Here is a 16,718-nt window from a genome sequence, read left to right on the forward strand (position 1 = left end):
AACTTACATTTTGTAGATTAGTGGTCCTTCAAAATGTCTTCCTAGTTGTCATAGACTACTAGCAACACTTATACTGGTGAGGTGTACTAGTGCCTAGACCCACTGGGGATTGTAATTGATGGGGCCCATGAAAGGGGGCATGGCCAGCCAAGAGAGATGGGGGGGTGACCAGCAATCCCTTATGTACCCACATAGTAATCTGTTGTAGTCACTGTACTGCCATATTAATGCCCGACACCCCTGTCCGTCACCAGTCAGGACTTACCCCTTTTTTAGCCCTGGGTGAGTATGACGAAACTCTATCTCACAGCCTCCACTGCTACCCGCAGCACTGATAAATGCCCCTGAGGGAACACAGTGTGCTGCTAGGTATCCCAGCCAACCCTGGCTGAAGTCGCTAAGGACCTACCCGCTATATGAGACTCCACTGGCTGAGGAGCTGTCACAAGTGGGAAAGTGGAGGGTTTTGGAGCTGTTTACTGATAGGCTCTTGACAGATATATATCATTAAGTTGAGAAGTAAATTGGGTAGGTGGGAAAATTGTTAGATAGAGTAGCCTTTAAATCAGTGGTCAGGGAACAGGGGTAAATTACCCCAAATGGGGTAAAAATGAAATTCCTGGGGGTAATGCTGCCGATTCACATGCTGTCAGTTGGATTGTAGACCCCTTTAAGTGTAAAATTGCTGATGTACCAGAAGAGACCAAGGGTCGGCAGAGGCACTTCTTGAGCTTCGATGCAATAATGAAGCACGTATTGCATTTGAAAACAAAGCAGATCTGTCATATTTTTGGATGTCAACAGCTGCAAAGGCATTCAAAATTGCACATGAGGAGGCAGTCAAAAAGTTGCTGCCTTTTGCAATAACCTACCTTTGCGAACAAGGATTTTCCACTCTAACGAACATAAAAACAAAGCAGAGAAATTGATTGGACGCTGAAGACTGTATCCAAATTGCTCCGACATCAAAATGCCCCAATAATGATGCTCTCGTTTCAAAAATGAAGCAACATCATTTCTCCAAAACCTGAAGTTTTGAAGTGGAAGCGTTCAAAGAAATTTTGAATAGATTCAATAAAATTTTGAATTCCAATAATTAATAATATACGATTTCCTTCCTTTCAAATCAAGGGGGTAATGTCGGCATATCTAAATATATTTTGGGGTAAAAGGTAAAAAAGTTCCCTGACCCCTGCTTTAAATCATGTCACTCTCCTCAATATCACTAAGCGTGTTCGGTCGTGAATGTTCAACATAATTTGTGACTTTCGTCACCAGCAATCTACAAATGCAACAAGGGGTGTCCTGTGTTAGTGAAAAAAGCCACATGGGTAGTTTTAATGGCAAATATCCGGGTGGAAAATAAATGATTGATTACTGTTGTACAGATGTGTTTAAACAGAGCATGTGGATGTGTGAGAATTGTAAAGAAAACTAGGGAATGATGCTACATATATTTATAAAACAAACAGTTTTCAAAACTGATATACATCCATAAAAGTTGTCAGAATTGAAGTAAAGCTGTAAAGTTTTTAGAGTTAAAATGTACCTGAATGGCAGGTACTTCTTCCTCTCTGTCAGTAGTATGAGTATGTAAAATAAATGGTCATCAGCATTTGTGATTGGTCCCATAAACTGTTAGACTCTGATCAGATTCATTGAATACCTGTTTGTGAATATTTGGCCAGCTCCTAAGATGGCAGCTGTCACTGGTATTTCTAGGTATGTGGAAGATGATGTGAATAATAATAACTGGCATTTAAATTTAAAAATAAAATAAGTAAATAAAAATGTTATAGACCCTCTCCCCCCAAAAACGTATAACCAGCAATAGCACTTCTAGCCTGGTCTGGTTACTGCTGGTGTGGAGGACAAACAGCGTGTGCCTATTTTAGCTGTTGCTCCCCTTCATACACTCACCAGCTGTCTCTATCATTTTTTGCCCTCTCTTTTTCCAGCCTACTGCTCCCCCTCTTTTAGCTCCTCTGCCATCCCTCTGTCTGTTTCACTACCTCTTACTTCGCTTGCCTGCTGCTCCCTTTCTTTAACTACAGGAAGTGCTGTGTCTCTGTCACTTTCTCTTACATACCCTTTAGCATGGATACTGCTCCCCTCTTTTAGTGAAGCTCTCTTTCTGACACTTTCTTCGTCATCGTCATCATCATCATCGATTATTTGTAACGTGCCACAAATCCCGCAATAGCGGACAGTCAGCATACAAATCACATGAATACTATTTAAACACAATAAAGCATGTAAGTATAAGTACAAGATATACAAGGTCAATTACAAGTAGCCCATAGTCAAGTATTAGTTCAGCACGTTACATATAAAGCCTAGCACTAACAAATACAAGTTATACATAAACATAGCTGGTACATGTGGTAGACAAAAAAGGTTGTCGTGAACATAGAGAACCTACAGTTATTTATAAGGGATAAATCATAACTGCAGTGTAAATATGTTATATCAAATGAATCCATTGATAAGTTCAGCTACTAAAGTTTAAAATGTGAAGATAGAATGTCTGTTGTATGCGTATATGCACATTCCAGTGTGACATGATAGGAGTGTCACCTATGGCTGCTTCAAAGGGCTCTTGCTGTGAGATATATCCTGACACAAGTTAGTTTTTGGACTCCTGAATAGACTTTGTGCGGCTGGTCACAGCAGGACATCCCTGCAGCCCAAGGCAGCATTTTGAAGGCCTATACAGGTATATAGAAATATGCGCTTCCAAGGAAAATGTCTTCATAGTTCATATTTTGGGAAATCCGGGTGCCACTCCATACTGAGGAGCAGAAATCACACCAGGGTTGTGAATAACAGGTACAGGTGGTATCCGGGACAGCTAAAATCACATATATTTGAAAAAGGTATGTCACATTGTCAAAATTTCATCATGTTTGGTATCAAAAGATGGACAAAGTCATAAGAGATTTATTAATAATAAAATTGGGTCTGTGTGACGCTCCACAGAAAAGTTAGGTCACATAGTAGAATTGGGTATTAAATCAGGCAACATGCAAATGATGATTGAAAAAAGTATCACAGACACAACCCCTGGGGGCAGAGACAGGTGTGGAATTGTCTTTAAAAAAGAGAGACAAGTTACAACAGTTTGTCAGACTTTTTGGGAAATCAATTCACATTGATAGGCTGTCCATCTTTCTTGCCAATTTTCCATGGCACAGAATATGCCATTCATGGAAGTGACACTCTGAATGTAACCCCATTTATTTTAAACTGTTTTGTTTGTGTATGTCAATCTATTAATTGTTTATTCTTTATTTTTCTTTATATCTGAATGCCCTGTACTTTTGTATATTAAATCTATAATTTAATATGTGTCGTCCATGATACTCTTAATGAATCCATTAGCCTGTTTAGAAGAATATAGCTCAACTAAGTTAACCCTTTGAATGCCAGTGTGGGATTTGTTGATATATTTGATTAACAAGCTGTGTGTGCTTTCATTTACATTTTTGTAACAGTCTGGATGTGTGAAAAGTTAACCCTTTGCTTGCTGGTGTGGGTCTTGCTAGTCTATGGATAGTTAGAAGCCATGGGTGCCAGTGTGGGACAGTATATTTGGGTCCTATTGCCCGTATTCAATAGGTGGTGGCAAACCTGAAGTGTGTGAGGTGTGAGCGCTGTTTAGGGTGATTCAGTAGGTCTATAACTGTCACAATATTTTTGCTTAACTTCATCTCGTCTATGCCTCTCTGTGTATTCCCTTCAAAGGTTACATGGTAACATGTGAGTATTCTGTGCATTACTTTGTGGGGAGGGATGAAACAGAAATATGATGCCGTCCTGTGCCACTGAGTCAGCAGAGACACATCACTCAATGTCTTGATTGCCAAGATTGAAGTAAGCAAGATTTATTTAGAGAGCTGTTCATTGTATCATAACAGAGGCATGCATATGTTTTGAGTGCCAATTCTGTAAATCTAGATTCATCAGGAATCAGATTACAGATTTTCAATGGCATAATCTGGGTATGTACTGGGAACAGCATAATACAAGTAATTACTCCAAGGCACGCATTCCATATCAGCCCCTCTAGATTGGCTGACGAAAGGGGCGGGCTGGGCTGGGGTACATCCAACCCCTGGGTCTATACAATTTTGGGCCAGTTTGCCTGCAGCCTAATAGTTCATGTCCGTGCCTTGCCGTCAAGAGGCAGGCAAAGGAAGCTCTACTGCCAGTCAAATTGTGTTTTATTATTGGTATGTTAGGGGAGCACGCTACTGGGTATGCTGTCATATCCAGTAGACAGCTCCTAGCATGCTGATTGGGGGATGACACTTAGAGCTATTGCATTTCTCAAATGAAGTGGCGTTTTAAAGCTCTGTGCTAGTTATTCAGCACTAGCAAATGTGATTTGGTCATTGTTTGGTCTAAAATGTGTTAATAAAATAGTTAAAAATGTTATAAAGAACTATATCTGGTCCTGTGTGAGCATATCTTCCTTGTTATTTGTGTTTGAGCATTGTTGCAATTACAGTTTGCTGCTGCATGGAAATGTATCCATCCATGTCATTTTGTATAAGTGGTTTTCTGTTGTTTGCGTATGAGCATCTGTGCAGTCATGTATCTGTCTGCATGTGTGTCTCTGTTCTCATAAATGTGTGCCTATGAGTATTATTTCCCTTGTATGTATGTTGTAGTGTTTATGTATAGGAGAGTATACAGATAACATAATACTAAACTGTGAAAACACAAGAAGAAAAGGGGCGCCACACATAGTGTAATTCAATTTATACACTTAAAAAATATATCCACTGATATAATATGCCTGTACCAGAAGGGAAGAAAATAGCGGCTTATCTGATGGTTTCAGCCCAAATTCAATGAATTCCTCTTCTTAGTATCGAGAATCACATGAGCGCTACAACTCAAAGAAAGGCACAATAGTATAGTACAGTCTAGAAGAAATACTGCGACTGGTAAAAAAGTATAAATTTAATAATAAGGCAAACATCTCAGTAGCGATAAAAAGCAAAATTATGCCCGTACATAGGAACAGTTTAAAACACCTTATCTGTCCACAAATGGAATATCAGCTCCAGAGCGAGGTCCCGGCCGGTATACAAAAACCATACTCCAGGTAGTAACAGCCACGTAGGGGAAGCCACGATATCTCCTCGACGCGTTTCCTCCTCCAAAAAGACTTTTTCAAGAGGTCAAACCCGGTTGGGCAGCACGGTGGCTTAGTGGTTAGCACTTCTGCCTTACAGCACTGGGGTCATGAGTTCAATTCCCGACCATGGCCTTATCTGTGAGGAGTTTGTATGTTCTCCCCGTGTTTGCGTGGGTTTCCTCCGGGTGCTCCGGTTTCCTCCCACACTCCAAAAACATACTGGTAGGTTAATTGGCTGCTATCAAAATTGACCCTAGTCTCTCTCTCTCTCTCTCTCTCTCTTTCTCTCTCTCTCTCTCTCTCTCTCTGTGTATGTTAGGGAATTTACACTGTAAGCTCCAATGGGGCAGGGACTGATGTGAATGAGTTCTCTGTACAGCGCTGCGGAAACTGTGGCACTATATAAATAAATGGTGATGATGATGATCTTAGTAGTATAAATACTGAAGCCTCCTTTCCATGGCCAATCAGATCCAACGATTTCCTCATCGAATCCACTTGGAACGCAACATAATGAACTTCCTGTAGTACTATACCTCACTTCCGGTAAAGGGTTCCATAGAAACACGTACGTACTTCATACCACTATACCTCATTATACAGGACTAATAAATAATGAAAAAGAATTAATAACAAATAGCAACCTATACAAAAAATGGCTACAGATGTATTAATCACCATAAATAAGCACATATCAAGAACGGCCAGAAAGGTCATAACTAACTAATACATAGATCCTCTGACTATTAACATATAAGAATAAATATGAGCTAATGTCGAGACCCCCTTACAAATACAACTGTTCACATAAAGTCCACTCAAGAACACATAATAGTCAACTTCCAAAAATAGCGATACCTCATTTCCGGTAGACGTATCCATGGAAACACATACAGCCAACCACGTGCATAGATTTTTTTATGTGTATAAATTGAATTACACTATGTGTGGCGCCCCTTTTCTTCTTGTGTTTTGATTCTTAGGTGTGACACTTGCAGACAGGTGTTAATTGATTTTGGAGCTGCCTACGGTCTAAGTATATATTTTTTATGTTATTCTCACTGCCTGATTGGTACTAGCACCTTTAGAGCTTAAACCTGTCTTGTTTTAATACTATACTGTATATATAAAATTCTGACCATACATGCTGCACTATTAAGACTGTAGTTATTGTTTCAGTCTACAGTAACAATCCAGTGTTCCTGTTCTGCTGTTGCCAAACTAGCACAATTACATGGGATGCAGTGGCTAAGGTCGGAGGGAGCTCAACAATGTTTTGGGGCTGACGTGTGTGCAATGAAGCCCCATTTAGGCTTTCGGTTCTGGAAGAGCACAGTAGGGACCTTTGGACGCAGATGGACTGGCAGCTCCAACCCCTGTTATAAATTTTGCTATGGGGCCCAGCAAATAAGTGTGCACATATGTTTTATTGAACTTCATAGTTAAATAGAGGAAAATAAAACTATTTTTAAAATACATCTTATATGAAGGAACATTTCATCCCTTCATATAATTTGCTGAGAGTAATGTGCTTGAGCTTGTGATGTATATAGTGTGGAGTCTAATAGCAAAATGTAAAATTGCAAAGTACCGTCAGTTCTCATGTGACTATATAAACATTTTGACACTTTCCCCTTTTTATACCCCTACCCACTCACCTTTTTGTAGCCCTCCACAGTCTTTAATGCCAGTGGTATTCTATGCAAGTAGTGTGAGGGTAGATTCAAAAGGAAGGAGTAGTTCAAAAAGAAAGACTGTCATTGCAGAGTTATCAAAATTCAACTACTATGAACAAGAGTTAGATTTGATTTATTTTTATTTACTATCATTCATAATAGGATGACTGGTCCAAAGTGAGAAGTCACACCCAATATGACAAATACACAATGTTTTATACCCATTTTTGCATGACAGAGTCATCATAGGCGGAGAGGTTCCCAAAGGACCAGCGTTCTGGCTGCTCAATTTGACAAATATTCCAAACTTCAAATTGAATCATTTCTTCTTCAACACTTAAACAGCAATGGAAAGGTAGTAATCCCTGTGCACTGAAAGTTCCCATCCCCTTCCACCATCAAAGAATGGTTTAGGAGGGTCAATTAATATATTGATATAGAGGATCTATTGCTATCCTCTATAGACCGCTACCCAGAGTTTCTTAACATGATATTATTGAATACAAGGATTCTGATAACTACATATCACATGGTGAGTAGTGTATCTACGATAGTCTTTTCCTGATGCAAGTTGATGACTGGAATGAGGGATCATATATTTGCCTCCCTCTCGCTTTACCCCAAAGAGTGGCCCTAAATTACTTCCCCACAAAAATAGCTTGTTTTCTTTAATCTCCGTGTTACCATTCATATTCCAGCTCAAAAGTTCCACACCCAATAAGGTCGGTAATTTTGTCATGTCCTGCTTGCTAAACCTGTATAATTCCCAGAATTGTTTCCCCTTCCTATTCCCTCCTCCCCCTTTTACTCAATTACACAGTTAGAATTGATTCTATTTATATTTTGTATTTTTATTTGAGTGATTTTGTGTAAATTTGCAAGTTCAATAAAAAGAATATTCATGACTCGACCAATTAAATCTTTGCCTCCATACCTCTTAGGATGTCAACAGGTTTTCCTAGAACGTTCTGTGGTCAGACAGTTTAATAATTCATCTTATACTGAGGAAAAAAATTATGGAAAGGAATGTACTGACAGACCCAATTTATGCAAACCTGTAAAAATCATTTAATGAAGACAGTTAAAGTTAATATTGATGTACATTCATGTTTTCAACCAACTTGTCTATCCTTCAGCCATCTTTGCTACCAATGCCATTTTACCATGGTATTGCCATTGTGGCATTACTGGAGGAAAGCAATGGTTACTAAAAGTGATTTGTTGTTTGTAACACACAATCAAGTAGAAATAGCAAAAAAATATGTTTTATATATGTCATTTAGATTTTACATAGAATGGTAAGGGAATTTTAAATAAATATTGCAAAAAATAAGATTTTTACTCACCGTAAAATCCATTTCTCTGACTCCATTGGGGGACACTGCGAGACATTGGGGTATAGTAGTGGGCTCAGGAGTCTTGTCACTTTAACTTGTTAAGTCTGTGCACTCCTCCTCTACTTAACCCCCCCTCTCAGAGAGATCCTCAGTTTTGAATAACCAAGAGTGAACGTAAAGGAGGTAATATAACCTGGACAGGTCTTAAATTATGAAGAACCATAACCAAAGTTTTCACACACAGAACTATATACAGAGCAAGGGAGGGTGCGCAGTGTCCCCCAATGGAGTCAGAGAAATGGATTTTACGGTGAGTAAAAATCTTATTTTCTCTTTCCTGCCATTGGGGGACACTGCGAGACATTGGGGATATACCAAAGCTTCCTCAAGGGTGGGAATGCTCTGGACCAGCTGCACGCATAACCCTGCTACCAAAGCTTGCATCAGCCGCCGCAAAGCCTTGAAGTCTGTAAAATTTAGAGAAAGTGTGGACGGAAGACCAAGTTGCCGCTCTACACAACTGCTCCGCAGACGCCCCGTGCCTGGCCGCCCAGGAGGCACCTACTGCCCTAGTAGAATGCGCCTTCAAATTTCCTGGAACGGACAGAGAAGCTGCAACGTAAGCTTCTCGAATTGTGGACGTGATCCACCTGGCAATTGACTGCTTTGAAGCAGGCCAACCCCTCTTGTTTGCGTCATATAAAACAAAAAGATCTCTGGTCTTTCTGACCTGAGATGTACGGTCTACATAAGCCTGTAGAGCTCGTACCACATCCAAGCACTGCATAGACCCTTCTGAAGAATCCTTTTTTGACTTGAACACAGGTACAACAATTTCCTGATTAAGGTGAAACCTGGAAACCACCTTAGGAACGAAAGATGGTTTAGTACGAAGGACCGCCCTATCAGCGTGGAAAATAAGAAAAGGAGGGTCACAGCGAAGAGCTCCAAGCTCAGACACTCTGCGAGCAGAAGCTATCGCCAACAAAAACACTGTCTTCCACGTAAGATACCTTAAGTCTATTGACCCCACAGGTTCAAATGGAGGCTTAGAAAGAGCGCGAAGAACCAGGGCTCGACAGGATGGCAAAATGGAGGTTGCATATGTAACACCCCTTGCAAGAAAATCTTAATGTCAGAATAACTTGCAATCTTTTTCTGAAAGTAAACAGAAAGGGCCGATATCTGGCCTTTGAGAGAGCCCAGACGAAGACCCCTCTGGACCCCATCCTGTAGAAAATCCAACACACGAGAAAGCTTAAATCTAGAGGAATGGAATCTTTTAGACTCACACCACAAAATATATGTCTTCCACACTCTATAATATATAGAGGACGAAGATGGCTTTCTGGCCTTAATCATGGTAGTTATAACCTCTTGAGAGAAACCCTTTGCTTTAAGTATTAGGGTTTCAGTAGCCAGGCCGTCAAAGCCAGCTGATCTAAACCCGGGAAAAGGAATGGACCCTGGACCAGAAGATCTGCCCGCATGGGAAGCCGGAATGGAGGAGGCCCTGCTAATAATAGCAGATCTGAGAACCACGCTCTGCGTGGCCAAAATGGAGCTATTAGAATAGCGGGAACATTCTCCCTCTTCAACTTCTTTAGAACCCGGGCAATCATAGGTATTGGAGGAAAAAGATACACCATCTGATATGGCCATGGAGCTGACATGGCATCTATTATTTCCGCCCTTGGGTCTCGAGCTCTTGCACCGTAGCGTGGAACCTGATGGTTCAGCCTGGACGCCATCAGATCTATGTCCGGGCAGCCCCAACGGTCCACCAGAAGGGAGAAGATCTGACTGTTCAAAGCCCATTCGCCGGGATGAAGTGAGTGTCTGCTGAGGAAGTCTGCTTCCCAATTCTTCACCCCTGGAATGTAAATGGCTGAAATCTTGGGCACTTGATGCTCTGCCCAAGACAAAATGCGCCTGGTCTCTCGCATGGCAGCCGCACTGCGCGTGCCCCCCTGGTGGTTTATGTATGCCACCGTGGTGGCGTTGTCGGACTGAATTTGTAGTGGCTTTCCTCTTAGAAATTTCTGGGCTCCTATCAGAGTATTGTACACTGCTCTGAGCTCTAGTAAGTTTATTGGGAGAAGTGATTCTTGAGGGTACCAGAGACCCTGAAGCCTCAGAGTTCCTGTTACACCTCCCCATCCCAACAGACTTGCGTCTGTTGTGACTAGAGTCCAAGCCCAGGTCTGTAAGGATTGACCCTTTTCCAGATTGGTTTGGGACATCCACCAGACAAGAGACAGCCTTGTGGATCTGGACAGACGAATAATCTGCTTGTCTAAATTCTTCTGAGACCCTGACCACTTGAGTAAGATCTCTGCCTGAAGTGGACGGGAATGAAACTGTGCAAAAGGGACTGCTTCGAAAACCGAGACCATTGTCCCCAAGAGTTTCATGCAACTGAGGACTAAGACTCTCTTTTTCACTAGAATGACTCTGGTCCTTTTCCACAGGGCTAAGACTTTTTCCCTTGGAAGGTAAACTCTCAGAGACTGAGTATCGAAAAGCAGACCCAGGAAACGCATTTTTTGGGCTGGAACAAGAGATGACTTGGGTAAATTCAACACCCAGCCGTGACTCTGAAGAAACTGTATGACTGTCTGCACATGGTGGGACAGAAGAACTGCCGATGGTGCCTTCAATAGAAGGTCGTCTAGATAAGGTATAATTGTTATACCCTTCTGGCGCAACAGACCTGCCATGATGGCCATAATCTTGGTAAAGACTCTGGGGGCAGTAGCCAGACCGAAAGGGAGAGCCCTGAACTGGAACTGTGCGTCTCCCACTGCAAACCGAAGGAGACTCTGATGTCCCTCCCATATCGGTACATGTAGGTAGGCATCCTTGATGTCTATGGACGCCAAGAACTCCCCCTTCTCCATCCCTGCTATTACAGAGCGAAGGGATTCCATACGGAATTTCAGAATAGTCAGATGTTTGTTTAATGACCGAAGATTCAGAATGGGCCGGAAGGACCCATCTGGCTTTGGTACCAGAAACAGGTTCAAGTAAAAACCTAGACCTCTTTCTAGAGGAGGCACCTGAACAACAACCTGCGCTGTTAGAAGTCTTTGAATAGCCTCCTGAAGCGCCACCCGTCTGAGGGGACAAGAGGAGAGAGGGGTGATAAAAAATCTGTGACGGGGGGAGTGGGCAAGGTCTATCACATAGCCCCTGGATACAATCCCTCGAATCCAGAGATCTGGTGTGGATATCCACCACTGATCTATGAACTGAAGGAGACGAGCTCCTACTTGATGCTCCCCCTGAACAGCCCCTTCATGGAGAGGGCTCATCTGCTGGGCGAGTAGAACCTCTTCTCGCCCCACCTCTACCTCCTCTGCCTCTGATAGCAGGATCCCTAGGCGCTGAGTATTGCCCTCTATTAACGGTACCTCCCCCTTGGGAGAACTTCCGAAAGGAATGAAACCTTCCTTGACGGGACCTGTTGGGAGCAGTAGGGAGAGAAGTGTTCTTTCCACCTGTGGTCTCCTGGATGACCCTCTCAAGCTCCGCCCCGAATAGGGTTAAGCCGTCAAAGGGTAGATTCTCCAAAGCCCTTTTAGAGTCTGCATCCACCGACCATGTCCGTAACCATAGGTTACGCCGAGCTGCTACAATAAGGGCAGATGCCTTAGCATTCACTGACACCGCATCCATAGCTGCGTTTGACACATACTCTGAGGTCTCCAGTACTTGCTCTGCCATCTGTAAGAGCTCTGTACACAGAATATTATCTCTAAGCCCTTTAATCAAAGCTTCCATCCATAACTGCACGGCCTTGTTGGCCCAGGCCACAGCCATATTGGGTCTAAACATACTTCCCACAGCAGTGTATGCTGAGCGAAGAGCAGAATCACACTTTTTATCTGTGTAATCCTTGAGGGTTATCCGTTCTTGGACAAGAATAGCAGATGAAGAAGCTAAACGGGCCACCGGGGTATCCACCTTAGGAGATGATTCCCACTTTACCGTGTCCTCAGCTGGCAGAGGATAAAGGGATTTGAATTTTCCTGGCATCATAAATTGTTTACTTGGTCGCTGCTAAGCCTCAGAAATAATCTCCAACATCTCTGGAGAATGGGGGAATGTAGTCAACTGCGCCTTAGCTCTTTTAAATAGAGAGACACCCATGGGCGCTGAGTGCTCAGGATCAGCATACCCTAATGTATGCCTGATTCCTAAAATTAAACCATCCACACTAGTGGAAACTGAGTCAGAGTCATAACGACATTCCCCTTCCGGGTTCAAATCTACCTCACCTTCCTCTGCCGAGGAGAGATCAGAATCCTGTTCTAGGTCCAGACCTGTGTCAACAACAGCTCTCTTACTCCTCTGGGAAACGGATAATAACCTGTCTTCCCTCTGGGGTGACCCCTCCTGTGATGTGGAAGCATATTCCTCAGACTGACTGCCTATGCGTGTAAGTGGGATAGTGTTCTCACGTACCTCTGTCACATGCAGCATAACTGTCGTCAGTCTTTCCACAGCTGAAGAGGAGGACTGCAGCCAAGGCGGTTCCACCACTGCAGGCGATGCACCCCGGACTGGGCTGTCACGCACCTGAGCTTCCGCAGTACAAGCTGCGCAAAGGGCGTCTCGGTCTGTGTGTCCAACAGAAAGTTTTGTATTACATTTTGAACAGGTAAAATACATAACAGAAGACCCAGAGCGACCCTTGCCTTTAGCTGTCCCCTTCTCAGCCATTGTCCTATTTCTTAAAATAATTATAGAAAGAAATATAGACAAAATGAGACTATAAAAAAAAAATCTCTTGTGCTAGGAAGTCTCTTTAGAAAAAGAGCACCACTCCAAAAAACAAAAAGTTATACAGTACTGTCTGTGAAAATTCCTATAACATGAAATAACTCACATGACAAATGCATACATATGTAAAACCTCCACAAAACACTCCACTAGTCATACAAGCCTGTTAATCTGTAAGGCAGTTATGTCTGTCGGTAGAGGAGAGGCAAAGCAGAGGATCTGGCCAGCGCTGACACACTGTTTACTTCCGTGTTCCCACGAGTATACTGGGTCCTGTGCGCGGGAAAATACAGCCTGGGAGGAGGAAGTTGTCATTACTTCTCCTCCCCTTCCTGCTGCTTCTGTCCACCCTGCTTACCTCCGCCTTCAGGCACCATCCTGACCTCGCAAAAATAGCCACCATGAAGCGCTGGACTCGCGCTGTATCCACCTATAATGCCCAGGAGCGCGAGTCATGAGAAACGGCCAACTCACCTCTAAATGAGTGTGAGCGCCGCTTGTCCCCTCTTTTCCTGCTTGTTGCCATAGGGGCGAGCGGGGACCTGCCGGCATCTGAAGCGGCATGGGAGGAGAAGCTGACTGCAAACTCTCTCCCCTTGTCCGCTATCCTGGAGACTGTTGCTATTCTAAGGGGAAATACCGGCAGAAGGTGAAGGTAAGAGAGCCCAGGCTTCTCTTACCTGCGCTGGGACCCAGAGTGAGCAGAGCTGCGTCCTACTCACTCTCCTGGGTCTTAGGCTGGAGTCCCGCGCTGCACCTAAGGGAAAGAAAAAATTAAAAACATGTTGTTATATCTAGAAAGACTAATAGAGTATAGGCAGGAGCCTATACTCCAGTGACCTTAGCTCCAAGTCACTTACAAAAAACTGAGGATCTCTCTGAGAGGGGGGGTTAAGTAGAGGAGGAGTGCACAGACTTAACAAGTTAAAGTGACAAGACTCCTGAGCCCACCACTATACCCCAATGTCTCGCAGTGTCCCCCAATGGCAGGAAAGAGAAACCTTATTTTTTAATTATTATTAGAGGAGACCCTTTTGAGTCAGAACTGACATAGAGACGAACCTTATTGCAGACACTAATTCAGTATAAATCTGATCCAGGAGTCCAATGGCCTGGGTTAGTTTGACCGCTGTGTGTATATAGATAACGTCATTAGGAACGGTTAGTTGTCAGCGATGGTCATGTGCATCACAGCACAAAGCTGCCATGTTTAAATGTCATTTAGGTGCCTATGAAAAGTTTCTCCCTATCTATCAAAGCGTCAGTGCTGGAGTTAATAGTGTTATTGCCGGTGGTAGACCCAGCTTAAGAAATACGCATATCCCTGGAGACGGACCTGGCGAGACAGTCCGTCGCATTAATTGCAGTGTAGTATTATAAAGCTTGATGTTTACTAACTACATTGTTGTTATTTTACTTCACTTCATGAAAACATCTTGGGAGGGTGCACTGGTTTAGGTAATTCTGCAAGCCCATATAGGAAATAATGATTTTAAACTGATCTTAGGAGACAGAGTGGTTTATACCGTTTCTGCTACAGCATACGTTCTGGATTGGTAGTTTTGGAGGCTGGTAACTAGCAAAGAATATGTGCTGCACTGACTTTTATCAGTTTATGGAGCAAACTGAAAAAAATAGGGTGAAGTATAAAAGTAACTTGTGACTTGGCCATATTGGATTTCAATAAATAGTGTAAATGTAGAAACTTTGATAACTAGGTTTTCGTGTCTGAAGCTAAATGCTCTCTATAGTTAGCAACATACTGATCAAATGTACCGTAACCATTTTTTCTTAGTAATATATTTTGCAGTGCTCAGTTTTACTCAATCATACCTAGTTTAAAAACAAAATATAACATTGATAATTAACTATCACTTATACACTTACAATAGCATGGAATTTATTATTAAGTCTATTGCTTACATTTCCATAATTATTTAAAACAAATCCTAAATATTTTCATAAGAATCTGAAGCATTGTGGTGAAAGGTGACATGGTTTTGGCTTCTACATTTGCATGGCAGTGAGACGGGTGTTGAATGGGTTATATGAGCAAGTCAGGTTATGGCATGTAGCACATGGGATTGCATTACATGCACTTGTCACCATTCTATCAGCTGTTGCCTTCCCCCCTCTCTCCTGGGTGCGGCTAAATGTGTAAGAGGACCACTGTTACTTAGTTGATCTATGCAAAACTGTTTAGATTCCTCCTAGCACCCAGCTTTACCTGTGTGATCAATTTGAAGCTGAAGTTACATCCAGTCCGTATCCTTCTTCTCTAATGTTTTACAAGGGAGCAAAAATGGGTTGTTCTGGAAATTAAGGGTATGTTCTTTAGTATGTGCTTTTGGCAAGTTACCTGGAATCCTTATGATTCAGAACGTCTCAGCACATCGACCCAGCATTTGAAGTAGAAGCCATGGTCAGCCAGATCATATAGGTCATCTGTAAGTTAACTACAACCGTGTCCATGATCGAACTAGTATATATCAGAGGTCAGTTGGTTTTATTTGGAAACATTCTGAAAATTGTAATTTGATACTGTTTGATACTGTAGCAATTAATATATTGATATACTTGACCTAGTACCTGTGGTGGTTTTAAGGAATGACATGTGTGCAGAGTTACATAGAGTCGAATACAGTATCCTGTTTCTCTGCTTTCCATTGCTCTGCACAATACTTAATGTACGAGTATGTTTAGTATTGTGGTATTTTGTGGGTTTTTGTGTTTGTTTTCTCAGCAGGTGTTGCATGAAAACTTTTAAGCTTAGTTGTAACAAGTTTAACATATTTTACAAATCTAATTATTTTGCTTGTTTGCAAATGGTTATACTAGTAAAATAATCAAAAATAATCTGTACCTGTAGTAGTAGTGTTTAGATATATAAATAGCATATTGTATTGTGGGAGATGGAGGGTTTGGCATGTATACTTTTAGAGTAATTATCACATTATTTATATTTCAACCATAGGTTAAATGGAACATAGTTGGTTAGTTAGTAACATGCCCTGTTTCCACCACTGTCCGTGCTGCAGAGCACTGTGGCACCTCGCAAATCAACAGCAATGATAATATTAAAAGGTTTCTACAGTCTCCCATCTTATGGCCTAATCACTGTATTTGAATTGGGGTGTGAGGGATTTGAGAGGGGTTGGATGTGACAGCAGTCCTCTCTCTTTAAATCTCCCACTGCCTAATCATTGTCAGGTATGGAAGATATTACAGTAGGAGTGTGGAAAAAGCCAGTTTTCGGCTGTTTTATTAAAGACCAAACCACCATTAAAAAGACAGAATGAACATTTTTTTTAAAAAAAAAACACCACTTTACAAATCCCCATCCCGATTTTACCAATGATAAACATACAAACATCCAGATTTACTAAGCTGGGGGTTGCAAAACTGCCATCAAAACAAAAGAGGTGGTAGTGAGAGGCAAAATTAGAGGATGAATCTTGCCATTCAGAACATAAGAGGAAGCACCATTAACATATTTATTATGGGGTCAACCATCATTGATTAAAGGGCAAAATTAATTTATAATTAGCTTATGGGGGCAAATTTTATTTTTCATTTTGTTATAGGGACAATAATATTGTATTATATTATGGGGAAATATTAATATATAATTATATTACCTGGGTTGATTGCTAATGGGAGCATAATGCAACCATGATATAATAATACAATAATATTGTTCCTTTAATATAATAAAAAAAAATACCGCAGAGCCCCATCACATAATGACAAGTATACCATGCAGAGCCCTATCAT

General features: G+C 41.8%; 1 protein-coding gene across 4 annotated transcripts in view; it reads left to right on the top strand.

Annotated features, from left to right (window-relative positions):
- TMCC2 (transmembrane and coiled-coil domain family 2) overlaps nt 1–16,718 on the top strand; it is a 59,226-nt gene that overhangs the window by 14,677 nt on the left and 27,831 nt on the right. Inside the window, exon 1 of one of the 4 annotated variants that reach the window (XM_075196114.1) lies at nt 15,049–15,209. The exons of the other annotated variants lie outside the window; for them this stretch is intronic. The gene's annotated coding sequence lies outside the window, so the exon portion shown is untranslated. Of the gene's footprint in view, nt 1–15,048; nt 15,210–16,718 lie in introns of those variants that run through there. 4 annotated transcript variants of the gene reach the window in all.

The sequence above is a fragment of the Mixophyes fleayi genome, chromosome 2 (assembly GCF_038048845.1).
Source record: "Mixophyes fleayi isolate aMixFle1 chromosome 2, aMixFle1.hap1, whole genome shotgun sequence".
In the NCBI taxonomy this organism is placed as follows: Eukaryota; Metazoa; Chordata; class Amphibia; order Anura; family Limnodynastidae; genus Mixophyes; species Mixophyes fleayi.